The 18,405-nt window shown below is 35.8% G+C and overlaps 1 long non-coding RNA gene across 1 annotated transcript; it reads left to right on the top strand.

Moving 5' to 3' along the window:
• The first annotated feature begins 608 nt into the window (after positions 1 to 608).
• On the top strand, positions 609 to 17,701 carry LOC136310448 (uncharacterized). The gene is made up of 3 exons (XR_010726567.1): positions 609 to 802; positions 11,549 to 11,642; positions 17,503 to 17,701. It is a non-coding gene; the product is annotated as an uncharacterized lncRNA (long non-coding RNA).
• Positions 17,702 to 18,405: the final 704 nt, after the last annotated feature.

The following is an 18,405-nucleotide window of genomic DNA, read 5'->3' as shown; positions in this document are numbered from 1 at the left end:
GGATCAACTCTGCATTGATCAAATACGGACATTTACAGATTAATCTTCCAATATCAAAAAGGAGAACATGTAGGAGGACACTTTTCCAGGATGGACGAAACTTACAAAAGAAGGACTGTCCTCCCTAAGGGAGGCAGATTGGTCACCTTAAAGTACCCTGTATCCACAAGATGGAGGAATGCAGAGGGGAAAAGTTTGGAGATTCAAGTCAGGTGACCACATCTGCGTTTGGATTATCTAACACCACCTGTGACTTTGGCTAATTCTGAATCTGAATTTTCTGTGATGTGGTGATATTTAATACCATGCTGAGGGCTTTGGTTTAAGCACAGAGCTAATTCATGCTAAGGGCCTGGCATTTAGCAGTTCTTTAATGAATCTTAGCAGACACCTCATCCCTCCGTTTTAAATTTTTTTTCCACAGTATGATTCTATTCCAGTCTGGGAAACCCACCCTGATTTTCAGTTTACCAATTCAGTGAGTTCAGATTAGAACACAGAGGTACGACATAAACACCCTCCTCCCTCTGAAACATTGCTAAACCCGCAGGAAGCGCGGGCCGACCTCCAGTATCCCAGCATTCCCCGCGCCGCTCCCGTCGCTCTTCGCCCGCGTCTCTATGGTCGAGCGGCCTCGGCGGCTCCCGCGGCGCTGACGGTTGTGGTGAGGAAGAGAGGCTCCAACTTTCCTACCGGCCTGAGAGGTTTGGGGCGCGGGGAGTTGCGATGTCAGAGAAGAAGCAGCCGGTAGACCTGGGGCTCCTGGAGGAGGACGACGAGTTCGAGGAGTTCCCTGCGGAAGGTGAGCCGCGCGGACTGTTCTCGGGCCTCCTGGGGGAGGAGCGCGGCAGCCAGGGCCGGGCCCGGGCCCGGGGGCGCCGGCGGGGAGTCGGGCCCCGGCGGGGAGTCGGGCCGGGTAGTGCTGCCCGCGGGGCAGCCGGCCTCGGGTCCGAGTGTCGCGGAGGGGCTCCCCGGCGGGGCTGACCGCCTTCTCCTCCTCGGGGAGGGGCCCGTGCCTCCTCCGCCGGGCTGTCTGGTTCGCGGCTGCGGAACCTCTGCCTCCCGTTGTCCGCCCGGTTCCGCAGCCTCCCCGCACCTCGGAGTTCCCCGGATGGTTTCGGCTTAGGCCGGTGCCGCTCGTCGCGGGCGCTCCGGACCGAGCCTGTGGACCAGGGTGGCCGGGCCAGGCGGTGCTTACGACCGGTCTTGTCTGACCTTTGTTCCTCACTCAGTTTTGATTACTTAACTTTGAGATGAGATACATGGAAGGATTTATAAGATCCTAAAACGTCTGTTTTTATTAGCCTCGTGGTTACCAAAAGGAACTAGTTTATTTCACAAATGTAGCGAGTAGGTACCGATAGTACCATTTTTGAGATAAAGAAACTGAACCTCGGGACAGTTACGAAACTTCCCAGTGTCGTGTAACTGGCTGCACTTGAAGGGACAGCTGGCCCAGTTGACACCAGTTCTTCAACTCTTTAGCTGTTTATTTGTTTGATCGTTGTGGCTACTTGGTTTTTTCAGAGTTACTTGCTTTAGCCTACATGTTATACATGGGATAAGTATCTCATAAGAAAAGGGGGTTACTGCTGGGTACTTTTATTTGAAGGTGGTACAAAGAATTGTGGTTAATGGTGTACAAATCTGTTAAACTAAGCAATTGTTGCATTACCAAAATTGTCCTAAGTTATACCCATCGTGATTCTATTAAATCATAAAACCACACGGCTGCAACATTTGTTTTTTGTGTTTATAGTGTACTTTTTTTTTTAAGGAAGAAGATATTAGTGTGCATACTACACAAACTCAAACTAACCCAAAGCACATTTCTTTTCAGTTTGGGGATTCATTATATATTGTGGGGATTGTTTGTTTTCTGTTTTGATAATAGATTTATCTGTCACACGTTTTCTTTCGAAAGTTCGTTCATAGTTTTGGACTATGCAGTAGAAAACTGGCTTATTGAGGGCAGGATCTACTTCTTATGCAAGCTTCACATTTCAGAATAGCATTTATCCATTGTTTATCATATACAAAGTACAATGTTAGGCACCCCATTTACATAACATAGGCCAATTATCACCACAATCCTGTGGAAACTGAAGCTTGCCATTAAAGTAGTTAGTCCCCAACCCGATTTTTATTCTTAGCATTTAGCAAAGTGCCTGGTACATTGTAGGTGATCAGTAAATGCTTGTTGAGTGAATGAATCTGTATTTAAAATAAGTACCCTGCTCACGAAAAGTAGGGGATATTTTATCGCTTCTTACTCATTTTGAAATATCCCCTACTTTTTGTGAGTGGTATAGTTGAGAATTGACTGCTTAAAAAGAATCTTGAGACACCTGTATACCTGAAGATACACAGTATTTTTCTCAGCAACTTTTATCTTACCAGCTTTTGCAGAATATGTAGTTTGTTCTTGTTCTAAGTTTATGTTGTCAGTAGCAATTTGTTTAAAATGTTGTAGTTACATAGTAAAAAAATCTTGTTAAAGCTAAAAGGAAAAGCAAAGAATTTTTTTTTTTTGAGAAGACAGAGACCTTCACAATAGATTGATTTATTAGCATTAAGTAGTAATTTGCCATTTATTGGTCACCTTACAGAATATTTGTTATCTTCAGCTTTTAATGTGTAGAACCGACTTCATTCAGGGAACTATCCAGTTAGAGTGAGAAATAACATTTGAAATTACTTTGTTTTGTTCAGATTTCTGTATGCTTCTTTGTTTTATAATTCAGACAGGTTTTCCTTTCACATTAATTTGAATTAGTAAGATTTTGCTAGATACAAAATTAGCCTACAAGGTGAAATCAATATTTACTAATAAAAACTGCTCTGATAAGTAACAAAACTAAGTATTCATTCAGAATTTATATACATATAATTTTGTGTATGTTTGTATTTTTTAAATATACACAGAGGACTGTATTATGTATACCAGTCTCTTAATTTTTATGTTTTATGTCTTAGACATAATTTTTATGTTTTATGTCTTACATTAATATAAAAATATACCTCATGCTTTTTAATAGTTGTGCACTACTCGTGCCTTGTACGTATGTTAAATAATCAGGTTCTGCATTTTGATAGGACTATAATAGGATGCTGTGTTCTTGTTGCATCCTGTCAGGAAGAACATGATTCTCATTTGTTCCATTACTGATGATGTTCACTTTGATCACTTTATTAAGGTAGTTTCTGAGAGAGTTTTCCATTGTTGGGTTACTCATTTTCCCTTTATAATTATTAGGTATTTTTTGAAGAGAGATTTTGAAACCATGTAAATAGACTGTTCCATCTATTGTCAAACTTTCTGTTTTTTCATTTGTTTATTAATAATAGTACAGACTTGTCTGACCTGTGGTGGCACAGTGGATAAAGCGTCGACCTGGAACACTGAGGTCCCCAATTCAAAACCCTGGGCTTTTCCAGTTGAGGCACAAATGGGAGTTGATGCTTCTTGTTCCTCCCCTCCTCCCTACTCTCACTCTTCTTTCTAAAAATGAATAAATAAAGTCTTTAAAAAAAATAATGGTACAGACTCATGGATTCTCATTCAATGGGTTATAATTTATTGCTATTATTTACTTTGACCCTTAAATTGTCCCATATTTGAACATTGGGAAGCTCTTCAAGCTGTCAACTGTGACTTTCAATATGTCACCATCATTCTTTGTGTATTTCCTAACATTCTGGCACAAGAAGGTGTTCCCGGCTAATTGTAATTTCCTTGCTTTAGTCCTAGAATCAGCCACTTCTCCAAGGCACATTCCTTTTAGTGGAGAATATTTAGAAGGCAAGATCTTAACTCCAGTGTGCTGATTGCTTTAAGGACCATCTCAGTGGAAGGATCTAGGAATTATACAAATGTGTGTGTACATATATACACTTTTACATCTGTATATGTGTTTGTATAAAATCATGAGTTCACACAGGTAGCACCAATAACAGGGTTTATTTTATTTTTTCTTTTCTTCCCATATTTGCAATACCCTTCTCCAACAATGAGAAACCTGGCTTCCATTATTATCTACTTAGTCATCCTCCTTCTTAACCAATCTGTGTTGCCCCTTCCACCCACACAAGCCCTCCTCGTCCCGCTTGGGCTTCAGAATTCTTTGTCAGGCCACCCTCTCCCCTCCTCACTCTTCACCCAGTGCAGGTTCTGACACCAGTCCTGCTACTTCTCCACAGGAATGCCCCTGGAGTTGTTTCTGCTTGGGCTCTTAACACCTCATCCAAGACCAGATGCAGTTTGAAATTTAACATATATGTATATTTTCAAATTGACTTAATGAGAAGGGTTATCTTAATTAACAGTTACATCTACATTTTGCCTTTTCCCTTGTTAGGTTGCCTGTGCTCCATATTTAACATTTTAGTCATTCTGAACCTGGTGTATGAAACATATAATTGTATCATTTTGATTTGGGTTGGTTTCTTTGAGTGAGATGACCATTATTGTTACCTTCTTAATTCTTAGTTTCTTTATATGTAATTTGTGGATAATAATTAGAGTTATATAAGGATTACATGATTCTATTAGTCCTCTGGAGCTGCTATAACAAAATATTATATACTGAGTGGCTTAAACAACAGAAATTTATTTTCTCACAGTGCTGGAACCTGGAAAACCTAAGATAAGGTATTAGCCGATTTACTCAGGACTCTCTGTCTTGCAGACTATTGCCATCACACTATATAATTATAAGGCGGAGAAGAGAGCAAGCTCTCTGGTGTCTCTTCCTATAATGGCACTAATAATCTCATCATGAGGACTCCACTCTCATGACTTCATGCAACCCTAATTACCTTCTAAAGTCCCCATCTTCAAATACAGTCACTTTAAGAATTAGGGAGTTTGAGGAACAGATCTTCAGTCTATAACAATGGTACATGTAAAGTGTAGCATGGAGTTTGGCATAAAATTGGTATTCAGTGAATATTAGAGCTCTCCCCTGCCCCCTAATCTATTGAGGGATTTGGATTTGGGATGCTATTTGGTATTTGATTTACTTAGAATTTGAACAATTTTTGAGAAATGTCAATGTTTTTAATTTTAAGTATATCCAAACCTAAGCATGTTGAGTTTGTGGATTATTTGATTATTTATTTTCTAGTGTTAAAATTATTTTCTAGGAGGACTTTTAAAAATAGTGTGGTTATTCGTATAAAATATGAAAATACATAGAACAATAGCATACATTGTTTAAGAATGTGGAAAGATGGACAAGATGTATAAAAAATACAGTGGAGTGAAAAAAAACAAATTAAGATATTGGTGCTTGAGAGTGGGAAATGAGAGGTGTGACTCAGGATATCACACAGTAAAAACAATTTTGAAAAACTATTTGATTAGCCCTTTCACTGATTCTATAGAATGTATAAGCAATAAGTTATGGAGACTTAATGTTACTGCTCAGTTGTTAAATATTACTCGTTGAAAGATGTGATAGATTGTGAAAACATTTAGGGAAAAATAAAAGTTTTAAAAAACTATGCTTCTGAAATACTAAAAATTCACCAAATAACTTTCCACTAGTTTTGTGTTCTGTTCAATAGGGTGTGGTAAAAGTAGGTTTACAGTAGTTCATGTGGAAAATCATACAATAATAAGTAATACAAAAATAAACTTTCTTGTGCTCACAACTGTAAACCTACTTTTGCCCCACTGCCACCGTGTGTGTGTGTGTGTGTGTGTGTGTGTGTGTGTGTGTGTATTTTTTTTTTTTTTACAGAGACAAAGAGAGAGTCAGAGAGAGGGATAGGCAGGGACAGACAGACAGGAACAGAGAGAGATGAGAAGCATCAATCATTAGTTTTTCGTTACGACACCTTAGTTGTTCATTGATTGCTTTCTCATATGTGCCTTCACTGCGGGCCTTCGGCAGACTGAGAAACCCTTTGCTCAAGCCAGCAGCCTTGGGTTCAAGCCAGCAACCTTTGCTCAAACCAGATGAGCCCGCACTCAAGCTGGCGACTTCAGGGTCTTGAACCTGGGTCCTCCGCATCCCAGTCCTGCACTCTATCTACTGCGCCATCGCCTGGTCAGGCCCACCCTGTATTTTTTTTTTAATTTATTCATTTTAGAGAGGAGAGAGAGAGAGAAAGAGAGAGAGAGAGAAGTGGGAGGAGCAGAAAGCATCAACTCCCATATGTGTCTTGACCAGACAAGTGCAGGGTTTCGAACCAGCGACCTCAGTGTTCCAGGTCGATGCTTTATCCACTGCCCCACCACAGGTCAGGACCCACCCTGTATATTTTTAATGCTTGGTAGAAGTGGAATTATCTTTGTTCTGAAACATGTTTCTTTTTTTTTTTTTTTTTACCTCCATCACCCTTCAAGTTCCCAGGCAGTGATTAGCACATAATAAATTATTTATTCGCTGTATACATATTTGAGTCTTTTCTATAAATCTGGCACTGAATGGTGCAGAGATAAAATGCTGTTAACTGCCATTTGCAATACTAAGTGCTTTAGATACATAGTCTCTCATTTAATCCTTATAGCAACCTATGATTTTATATTTGGGGTTCAGGAAAAAACCAAGGTCACAGCTAGAGGCTGCACGGAGCCAAATTTGACTCCTTAGGTAAATATTTCTTTGGACTTAATGATATAAATGTCAGTGTAGATAATGGAACAGTAGTTTTCATAACAAGCTTGAGTTTTTCAATATTTTGCAGGTGCTAATTCTGGGATGTGGGACTCCAAGTCCTACTCCTCACCCCTAGTTAAACCATAACAACTTAGCTTTTGACTGTCTTTATTTGTTGGGCTTCTGTGGAAGAGTTTATCTGGTTTCAAATGTCAACTATTTTTTTTTTTTAAGATTCTATTTATTCATTATAGAGAGGAGAGAGAGAGAGAGAGAGAGAGAGAGAGAGAGAGAGAGAGAGAGAGAGAGAAGGGGGCGGAGCAGGAAGCATCAACTCCCATATGTGCCTTGACCAGGCAAGCCCAGGGTTTCGAACCGGGGACCTCAGCATTTCCAGGTTGACGCTTTATCCACTGCGCCACCACAGGTCAGGCCTGTCTGGTTTCATTCCACTTGCTGCTGCTGATGGTGGTTGGGGTGGGAGGAGAGATAGATTAATTAATAAAGTTCAACAGCAGTTGAGAAGAAGGAAATTATTTCCAGTTGTATACAATATGAGATAGCAACAACATTCAGTTTTCAAAAGATAGAAATAAATGTAGGAAAGGAGATCCTCAAAGAGGGCAAAGAAGTAGATGCTTGAAGGTGGAAAACCAATGTGTATGATTGGGCTGTGAAATAGTAGTTGCAAATGTAGGTGGTTTGGGACCTAATCAGGGAAAGCTTTAAGCCAGTTGACAGGTTTGGATTTTGTCCTTTGGTAGGTGGGATGTGGATTTGTTTGTTTGATATGTATGAGCTTTCCTTTAGATAGGCATTTGGGGGAAATGAACCCAGCAGAATTGATGTGGAAGGATACAAAGAGAGTCAAGGAAGCTAATTCGCAAATTGTTGAAATAGCTTGGGTGAGGACTAAGGGCCTGAAATAGGTTGTTATGAAAAAATGAAGGGAGAGAGGAAAGAATAACAAGGGAACTTTGGCAACTAGTTTGATAATAGAGTGTGGGGAGTATATAGTCAGAGGTTGTGATTTTGCACTGGCATGTCTAATGTATGACAGATGGTGTAGTTCACATTGGATACCCTTGACTCAGTAGTGTGAAGGATCAGAATGACGGAATTGAGATGAGTGTAGGGCATGAGCGCTTGGGGAAATAAAGAGAGTAGTGATGGCTTTGGAGAATGTTGTAAGAGAGATTTAAAATCGTTGATCAACCAAGTAAACCAGAGTCAACATGACTGTAGTGGAACCATTCTGCCAGATTAAAAAATTTTTGATAAAAAGAATTGTTTGAATTTCTTTTTTTTATGTAAGAAAAATTATAAATGGTTATGTAAGTTATTTTGAGCCTCTTTCAGGCTTTTGGCAACAAATAACTAAAAGCTCACTAATAGTCTGATAACATCTTTTAAAACTTGATTTGGTTGTTACTCTGAAGTCCCTTACTGATCTTAGTATGAGAAAATACAGGGGTACAGTGAACTATGCCAGGTAGGTACTGATATCTTAGCCCTGAATATAGACATTAAGATCTCTAGGATAGGGATATTTTGTATCATGATAACTTACAGAAATGAAATTTTATTTAAAAAGTTTTCATCACTTTTATACTTCTTAAGCAGGAACACATGTACATTTATCTAGATTTAGCATGGCTTCATTATCATATTCCTGAGCATAATGATGTTATTTGGAACTGTTGCTCTCTTTTATACTCAGCTGTGATGGTGCATGTACAATTTAGAACTTTTTTGAAGTTTTATCTTTCTCTTTTGTATTTTCTTTTATATAATGTTCTGCATATGCAGGCACTTTTTAAAAATTTATTTAAAGAAACTCTGTTGGAGTTTAGTTTGTTTATATTCAGAGTAACTTGACTATTAAGGAATAAATGAGAATTTGGTCCTCCTGAAAATGGGTATAGACTGAACATTGCAACACTATCTGGCATAAATTGAATTTCCTCTTTACTCTTCTCCAAAGTGTATCCTTCATACTTTTAAGAAAATTTGAAATGCATGTTGGAGGGTGGGAAAAGTAATTTTAAAAACATTAAGAGAAAATTGTTTTTCACACTTAAATGTTAAGGTGATACTTAGATAAGAATTTAGGATCTTTGATAGCTCAGATTTTTGAAATTTAAAGGTAGTCATAGATGTAATTCTCACTGGCACATATGAAGAAAGCCATATTTGGGGGAAAAGTCTTAAATAATTAGAATTGTTAGAAACTTATGTATTAGGCATCTGTTATTGGTTATTTCTAATTCTGACTTCTTAAAATATGGTATTTTTTTTTTAGCCAGTACACATCTGGAGGGCTGCACACTGAAGTCAACACAGATGTCATTATTTACATGATTAATCCTTGCAATGGATAAAGTGTTGAAGATAATGTATACACTTCATAAGTCATCTACATATTGAAGGAAGGCATTAGATATGAATCGGGTATTCTTACTTGATTTTATTATTTTGCCCTTTTAAAAAAAAGTATTTCTGGCCCTGGCCAGTTGGCTCAGTGGTAGAGTGTGGGCCTGTGTGTGGATGTCCCAGGTTTGATTCCCAGTTAGGCCACACAGGAGAAGCGCCCATCTGCTCCACCCCTACCGCACCGCCCTCTCTCTCTTCCCATCTTGCAGTCATGGCTTGATTAAAGCGAGTTGGTCCCAGGTGCTGAGGATGGCTCAGTGGTCTCTGCCTTAGGCACTGAGAGGATCTTGGTTGCTGAGCAACGGAGCAGCGCCCCAGATGGGCAGAGCATCGTCCCCTAGTTGGCTTGCCGGGTGGATCCCGGTGGGGGTGCAAGTGGGAGTCTTTCTCTGCCTCCCCTCCTCTCACTGAATTTAAAAAAAAGGTATTTGGTATTTCTGGGTTTAATACAACTGAGTGATTAAATGAAATTGCATGGTTATTGGTTTATGTTTTAATTGAAAATTAAAACAGTGCAGAGAGATATTGCAAGGGATATTAGGTTAATCCTAGAGATTACAACAGTCACAACTTGTTTATGTTATCTGTCCTTTAGTAGAATTTACATGTATTATAATTTGCATATATTGTAACGTGTGTAGTATGGAGATTTTTTAAGTGTTGGAAATAATATTTGGGGCTATTATACTCTTATCACAAACTTTTTACATAATATAGTTTAGTACATTCCTAGTTAATAAAGAAAATCCTTAAAGTTTCTTTTTAAATTGGTTATAGTTTCTGGTCTGTCTCTGAACATTAAGTTCCTTAATGGTACTCATTAAATAATTTAAAATATTTAAGTTGTAATTCAAACAGTTAATTATTGTCTTCGATTCTTTATCTATGGTGATTGGTAGGGAAGCATGATATAGGGGCTTTATATACTGATCACAAAATTTAGGGTGTATTTTATCACTTATCACATTTAAAATTTTTGTCGAGACAATATAATGAGTAAAGTACTAATGAATCATTGCTGAATAGCTTTAAATTTAAATGTGCATTATAAGAAAAACCTAACTCATACCTTTTATTATTAGTTATTTTTCTTTTCAGGTTTAAATGTACTTAGCCATGTTTGGAATAGGTATCTACTAAGATGATGCTAATGGCTAGGACATATAGTACTTAAAAAAGTACATGTCTGTGACTCAGAATTACTGATTTTGGAGGAAAGGGGATCAAACAGAAATTTACAAGGTCTGATTTGGAGTTCTGTTTCATGTTTCACAACAATTTGTTGTGCATATTCTAGGTACTGTTTAAGAATACAAAGGTAAACAAAATACAGTTGTTACTCTTGACCTCAGACACTAGTAATGAACATAGACATATAAACTCTATTATGATTGTATAGTATATAAGTGCTGTGATAGAAATACACGTTAAAGACAATCTCTGAAGGTGAGGAGGAGAAAGGAATACGGAAGGCTTCTAGAGGTAATTTCCAAACTGATTTTAAAAAATTATTTTTCACTTTATGTTGAATCTTTTAACCCTGTAAAAAAGTGTAAAACTGAGGACAAATTAGAGTGGGGGACTGGGTGAAATGGGTGAAGGGGTCAGAAGTTACAAACTTGCAGTTATTAAGTCATGAGGAGGTAATATACAGTGTGGTGACTATGGTTAATGCTGTATTACATATTTGGAAATCATTAAGAGACTAAATCTTAAAAGTCCTCATCACAAGAAAAAAGGTGTAACTGTATAATGTTAGACTTATCATGGTAATAATCATTTTACACTATACATAAATATCAAATCATTATGTTATACACCTAAATCTAATATGATGTTTTCTATTAGTTATACCTCAGTTTTAAAGAGGGCAAAAGTAGATTTCATGAGTTGGCAACATTTTGTCATGTTTACTTTTTATCATGTATATCATATGTGATATCACATATATTTAATAAGAACCATTTGTAAGTAAACTGTCAACCAAATAACACTTGACTATTATATATTTCAGTGTGCATGTCTTAAAGAATAAAGGCATTTTCCTCTAAAACAATTTTACAATTAAGTTTAAGAAAATATTTGGTCTACTTTTTATTTGTATATGAGTTACCTTTTTTATGTTTAGCCATTTTGTATTACAGGCTGGTACTTTCCTCTACTCAACTTGCTTCAGCGCTGTTAGTGCTGTGTTTTGAAAAATTGTGAAATAGACCTTATAAAACTAGCCCAAGGAAAAATCAGGAAAGTAAATATCTTTCTGAAATTATGAGAAATTTTCATGGCAAATAGAATTTTTATATTCTGTTTTAGATTATCTGCAAATTCAAGAATTGAGAGAACATACATGACAGCATGAATTGATTGTAAAGAGGAAGGTTACCATTTCTCATATATATGGTATTAGATGTTTTGAATTGTTAAAGTCTTCAGTGGCAAACTTTCTGAAGTTTTTGTATTAATGGAAATAATATGAGAACTATTTAGATGGCATCTGTTTCTGTTTTCAGACTGGACTGGTTTAGATGAAGATGAAGATGCACATGTCTGGGAGGATAATTGGGATGATGACAATGTAGAGGATGACTTCTCCAATCAGTTACGGTAAGCGTTAAGCCAGGTTTTTATATAACTTATTGTTAATGTATAACACAGAATATGTCATCAGCATAAGATAATTGAACTCTTAAAAGATCATTAATCTTTGAAATAGGTTTTTTGGGTTATGAAAAGTAATTCATTTTGCCTTCATTTTCTGTGTTTCTAAACATGAATTCTTGTTTAATTACCTAGAACTTTTGTTCTTTCTAGACTCTTTATAAAAGTAGTTAAATAGAAGCATATATTCTCTTTTTTATTCTTGTGGTTTAAATTCTATTGAAGTTAATTTTCTGCCAGTATTGAATAACTCGTTAGAAATTAGAATCATAGAATGCTAAGTCCCAATTGGGGTGTGGAAGTTGTACTTTTTCACATTCATGTACAGATCTATCTAATATGATTGATTGAAGTAAAATTTGTAAAATATAAAATTAACCATTTTAAAGTGTACAGTTTAATGACATTTTATATATTCACAGTGTCGGGCAACTATTGTCTCTATTTAATTCCAAAACATTTTTCTGCACCCCGGAAGGAAACATTGTACCATTAAGCTGTCAGTCTGCATTCCTCTTTTCCCCCAGCCCCTAGCAACCACTGATTCACTTTCTGTCTGTGGATTTGCCTGTTCTAGGTATTTCATGTAAATGAATCACGCAGTAAGTGATCTGTGTGTCTCGCTTCTTTCACTTAGCATAACATTTTCAAGTTTCATCCAGGCTGTACCATGTATCAGTACTTCATTCCTTTTAATGGTTGCATAATATTTCATTGTATGGGTGTGCCACAATTGGTTTATCCATTTATCAGCTGAGAGACATTGGGTTGTTTCTAGTTTATGACTGTTGTAAACAGTGTTGCTATGAACATTTATGTACAAGTTTTTGTTTGAATACCCATTTTTAGTTAGTTATATAGGATTATAGGGGATATAATCCTCTAGGTATAATTGCTGGGTCATATCATAATTCTGGTTTATTTTTTGAGGAACTACCAAACTGTTTTCCACAGCAGCAGAATAATTTTACTAACTACCAGCAGTTTGTGATGTTTCTAATCTCATCATATTCTCACCGAAACTTGTTAATTTATTTTTATTATTATTAGTATTATAACCATCCTAGTGGGTGTGAATTGGTATCTCATTGTGGTTTTGATTTTTCATTTTTCTAATGACTAATGATGAGCTCTTCTTTTCTTGTATTTGTTGGCCATTATATATCTATTCAGGTCATTTGCCGATTTTTAAGTTGGGTTGTTTGTCTTTTTGTTGTTGAGTTGTACAAATTCTTCATGTATTCTTGGTACTGGGTCCTTATCAGACATTATTTACAAATATTTTCTCCCATCCATTAGGTTGTCTTTCTACTTTCTTCATAGTATTCTTTGCACAAAAGTTTTTATTCTGGTGAAGTCTCATTCATCTTCTTTTAAAGAATTCATTGACAAATTCAAAGTTATGAAAATTTACCTATGTGTTTTGATTTAGAATTTTAGCTCTTATATTTAGATGTTAAATCCTTTTTTTTTTTTTTAACAGAGACACAGAGAGAGTCAGAGAGAGGGATAGGGACAGACAGACAGGAACAGAGAGATGAGAAGCATCAATCATTAGTTTTTCGTTGCACATTGCGACACCTTAGTTGTTCACTGATTGCTATCTCATATGTGCTTTGACCGGGGGCCTTCAGCAGACCAAGTAACCCCTTGCTCGAGCCAGTGACCTTGGGTCCAAGCTGGTGAGCTTTTGCTCAAACCAGATGAGCCCTCAAGCTGGTGACTTCGGGGTCTCGAACCTGGGTCCTCGGCATCCCAGTCCGACACTGTGTCCACTGCGCCACCGCCTGGTCAGGCTTAAATCCGTTTTGACTTAATTTTTATATATGTTGTTAAGGTAAGAGTCCAACTTCATTCTTCTGAATGTGAATATCCAGTTGTACCAGTACCATTTGTTGCAGGGACAGTCCTTTCCTTCCTTCCTGATTTTATTTTATTTATTTTTAAATTTAAAAAAAAATTATTTATTTTAGAGAGAGAGAGGAAGGGAAAGAGAGAGAGATCAAGACAGAAACGTTCATCTATTCCTGTATATGCCTTGGCTGGGGATCGAACCGGCAACATGTGTACTCCCAATAATGCTCTAACCAACTGAGCTATTTGGGCAGGATCCTGTTTTTATTTTGATTCAACTTATATATGTCAGTCTTTGCTACAAAGATATCTTAGTAGACTGGCACATACTTTGCTTAAATCAAGATGTGGAAGTTCTATTAGTCCTCTACTTTTCTAGTCTTGTATATTTCTTCAAAAGGAAAGTGAGATAATTTATAACAATTTCAGAATTTACTTTTAATCATGATACAGCTTTTATTCTACAGAGCATTTTTTATGGTCTCAAAACCCTGCATTCTAAAGACTTTAGTATTTTGGAGACTAATGACAGTTTTAGTGTTATTCTGGAGACTTATAACAATTTTACCCATCTCCTTTCTCCCCTTTTTAGGAATAATACAATTTACTTTTTACTGTTATTCTGCTACTATTACAATTTCTATGATTTCTCAAAATTTCTGACTCCTATTTTTGACTATCTTTTCATTCTTTCAGTACCCTGAGATGTAATTATTCAGAGCCTTGAGACCTTAAGCTACTTTAATGCGGTATGGAGTTATCTCACCCATGTTAGTTTTCACTTTTGTCTTGATTTTTTTTTCATTTGCAATTTTATATGAAAGATAGGAACAATAGCTGTTAAACAGTAATCCTGGTTTTTCTCTAAAAATGGTAAGCATTAGATCTCTCTCTTATTTTTCTTTATTCATATATAGCTCTCAAAAGTTCTTTCTGCCTGACCTGTGGTGGCGCAGTGGATAAAGCGTCAACCTGGAAATGCTGAGGTCCCCGGTTCGAAACCCTGGGCTTGCCTGGTCAGGGCACATATGGGAGTTGATGCTTCCAGCTCCTCCCCCCTTCTCTCTCTCTCTGTCTCTCTATCCTCTCTCTTCCTCTCTAAAAATGAATAAATAAAAAAAAAAAAAAAAAAAAAGTTCTTTCTGTTCTTTTTTACAGAAATCAGTCTATTCTACAATTGAATTCTATATAAGCAAGTTCTCGCCACTTTCTTTTTGCATTTATGTTTGGTTTAATCCATTTAAAACTGAGCCACATCAGAACATCTTGCTACCTATTTTCTATATACATCCATCTTTCTTCCTCCTTAGAATCATTATGCTGTTACGGTATTCATTTTTAGGCCTTTCAACTGTTGGTCACTATTCTGTGTTCTTAGTTATATATCAGTGTTTTCTTTTCTGTTAGCATCTTGAAAATTTTTAAGTTGAGGCTAAATGAATTTTCTTCCTTTGCTACTCCGATAACTCAAATTTCTTTAGAGTGTCCTTTGTCTTTCATTAGTCAGAAAATAGCGCTTTTCTCTTAAAAATTAAATCAAGACATTAATGAATGCTATGAATTTATTGGGGACTTTTAGTAAATTATTGATAATTGGGTTTTTTGTCATTACTACGTCTTGCCTTTTTGTTTTTACTGGTTGGAAATAGTGTATTGTCCATATGTTCTTTGTGGCTGGTTGTTTTCATGACGCCTCCACAGTGCTCTTATGTTCTCTGTTGTATTTCTACCTTTAGGTTTGTGGATTTTCATAAGTGCATAAATATTCCTCTTTCCATTAGAGAATAAGATAGTTCTTAAGTTGTACTTTTCCCTCAGCAAGGTTGTTGGTATGTCACCAGTACTGTCAAGTAGAATCTAGTGTGTGGTGGAAGTGTTCCAGAAGCTGCACTATCCTGTACACTGACTGTGTGTCCCCTTACTACTCTGCTGGGTTTCTCTGTTTGACCCCACTCATGATATTAGTGTTCCTGTATTTTTCTGTGTTCTGTATTTAGTGACCTTGATTTATTTTCTTTTTAATTTTTTATATATCCTAAATTCTAGCAAAGAATTTTTATCTTCTCTAAGAATTTAGCTAATAGAGAAGCATATCATTATTTCTTGTTTTGTAAAGAATTTATAAATGTAATTGATCACTACCTCCTGTCAGGATGACAAACAGGCACAGATCTAGATGGGTTTGGTGTACTTATTTACCTAAATCATGGATTCATTTTTGTTTTGTTTTTTTCCATTATTGTTAAAATAAGAGAAAGTGAATTATGTACATTGACTTTGTTAAAGGCAGCAGAAAACTATATTTAAGAAAGTTTTAAAATTATTTCCATTTCAAATAGGAAACAGAGGAAGAACAGGCATTATATTTTTCTGGAGAGGGGGACAAAAGTATTTTATTTAAATTTAGCAAAGGAAGGGATAGAGTCAGAAACTTGTGGTGATCTTTTGATTTATAATCCAGCATGTTACCACCAGCCCATACTGCCCTCTACACCTGAGCAGAATAAAGATTCATATGAATAATTTCTTCTGGCCTTAATATTATTCAGGGACTTTAGGTCAGTATTTATTTATATTATAAATAACTAAAAATTTTAAGAAATTGAAGGAATTTGAGGAAATGAGTAATAAATAGTATATATCATTTCTACCATGTGTTTTTTATTGTGTTTACATTGGATTGTATGAAAATGTGTAAGCTAAATTATACTTTCAAACAAGTGTCTTTGTCTTATTGAAAGTAGTGATGTAGGGCAGTGGTCCCCAATCCCTGGGCCACGGACCGGTACCGGTTCTAGTTCGCAGAGAAAGAATAAATAACTTACATTATTTCTGTTTTATTTATATTTAAGTCTGAACGATGTTTTATTTTTTTAAAATGACCAGATTCCCTCTGTTACATCCGTCTAAGACTCACTCTTGACGCTTGCCTGGTCATGTGATACATTTATCTGTCCCACCCTAAAGGCCGGTCCGTGAAAATATTTTCTGACATTAAACCGGTCCGTGGCCCAGAAAAGGTTGGGGACCACTGATTAATCATACTGTTCATTTGTATAATGTTTTATCATCGGTTGGCCTCAAATAATTTTGTGGTGAATTATTATAAAATCTGAATTGTGGCAGGTATGTTGCTGGTAGTATTTGATGTAATAGTTTAAATAGCTGAAATTCATTACAGCGTTCAACGTTTTTTGTGCAAATGTTTTATACAAGGCGGATCAACAATTGCAGTTGACATTTTCAAAGTATAACTGAAACTTCAAGTTGAGTAAATTATTTAAAATTATAAAACTATGTTTTTAAAGTGCATGTTTATTCCAATATAAATGTTTGAGATTTTTATTCACATTTAAAATGAGAAAGTAAAGTTTCATTTAATATTTTATAATATATTTATTTTGCCTACATATACTTAATGCATAATAATTCTTATGTACCCTTAAATTTGATTTATAATTTCTGTCTTGCTTAGCTCAATAGGTATATGTAAATATGGAAAGCAATCTGCTTACTCTTTATTTGTAAATAGCAATAATACCTATTATAATGATTATGAAATTTCTAAAAGTTTGATACCAATATCTGTGTTCTTAACCATATGGATAATGATTCTTAAAACTTTTTAAAATATTTATTATCCACAGAACACTTGTATGGTATTTGGAAGATAGCAGTAAATTTCTTCCATAAATAGATTTAACAGAAAATTAATAAATTGAAATATAAGTTTATTAATGGGAAATTAAAATTTTATTAGCTTTATATTGATTCACATCCAATTTTTTATATAGATTCTTCTTGGGGGATTAAAGTAAAGCTATTTAGTAGTTTTTTAAATTGGTGCCCAGATTTAGCTGATTGATTGACTTACTGTATTATTTCTAAAAACCATCTGTTTCTTTCTCATAAAGAATGTCTGATGACGTTGTATTTCTGTGTTTTGTTATAGAGCTGAACTAGAGAAACATGGTTATAAGATGGAGACCTCATAGCATCCCGAAGAAGTATTGAAGTAACCTAAACTTGAACTGCTTGCTAAATTCTAGGACAGAGAATCCAGGATGGGGCACTTAAAAAAATGTTTATTCCATTACCTGCTTGACTTTATTTTTGCTTTTGTAACACAAAAAATAAATGTTTTGATCTAATTTTGATTTGGTTCAGAAGTCTTGATTTTTGCTTCTAATAATTTATTTTCTCATACAATTCATAATTTTCCAATACTTTATTATATAGTGACATTAACCATTCCTTTATGAAATTTTTTAAATGATAACTAAGGCTCAGAGGTTAAATGATTTGAGGCTAGAATTCATATACTCCCCAATTCAGTACTTTTCTTAAACCACATCAGTTGAATATTGGTCTTATTTATAAGGCACTTATAAATAAGTTGCATTTAAACTTAATCTCATCTATATTTTGAAAGCTTAGGCAGTATTTATTGACATTTTTAAGATAACCGTTCAAAACTGTAGTTTTAAATACTTTTTTGAATTGCTAATTAGTTATTGAGTCATATTAATAGTAATAGTTGATAGAGCGTTATCGCTTAAAATCCAGAGTGGTTAGGCTGCAGTTTTATGAACGGTACCCTTGATGAACATTGGGAAGTGGGCATATTCTCTGCTCCTGCGTAACATTTAGTACTGATGCCACATCTACTTTTCTGAGTGGAAAATTCAATTTGGTTGGTAAATAACTTCCTAATAAGCCGTAGAATGGGGCGATTACAGTTTTATTAGGAATGTTTTCAAACTTGAATGTGTTACTCAGGAGTAGCATCATGGGTACTGTTGAATAATTTAAAATGTAAAGTTTATTTAACATGGTATAGTATTGACACCAAAAT

This window comes from Saccopteryx bilineata, chromosome 7 (genome assembly GCF_036850765.1).
Source record: "Saccopteryx bilineata isolate mSacBil1 chromosome 7, mSacBil1_pri_phased_curated, whole genome shotgun sequence".
Taxonomy (NCBI): domain Eukaryota; kingdom Metazoa; phylum Chordata; class Mammalia; order Chiroptera; family Emballonuridae; genus Saccopteryx; species Saccopteryx bilineata.
The sequence above is the reverse complement of the archived record's forward strand: the minus strand, read 5'-3'. Positions and strand labels throughout refer to the sequence as shown.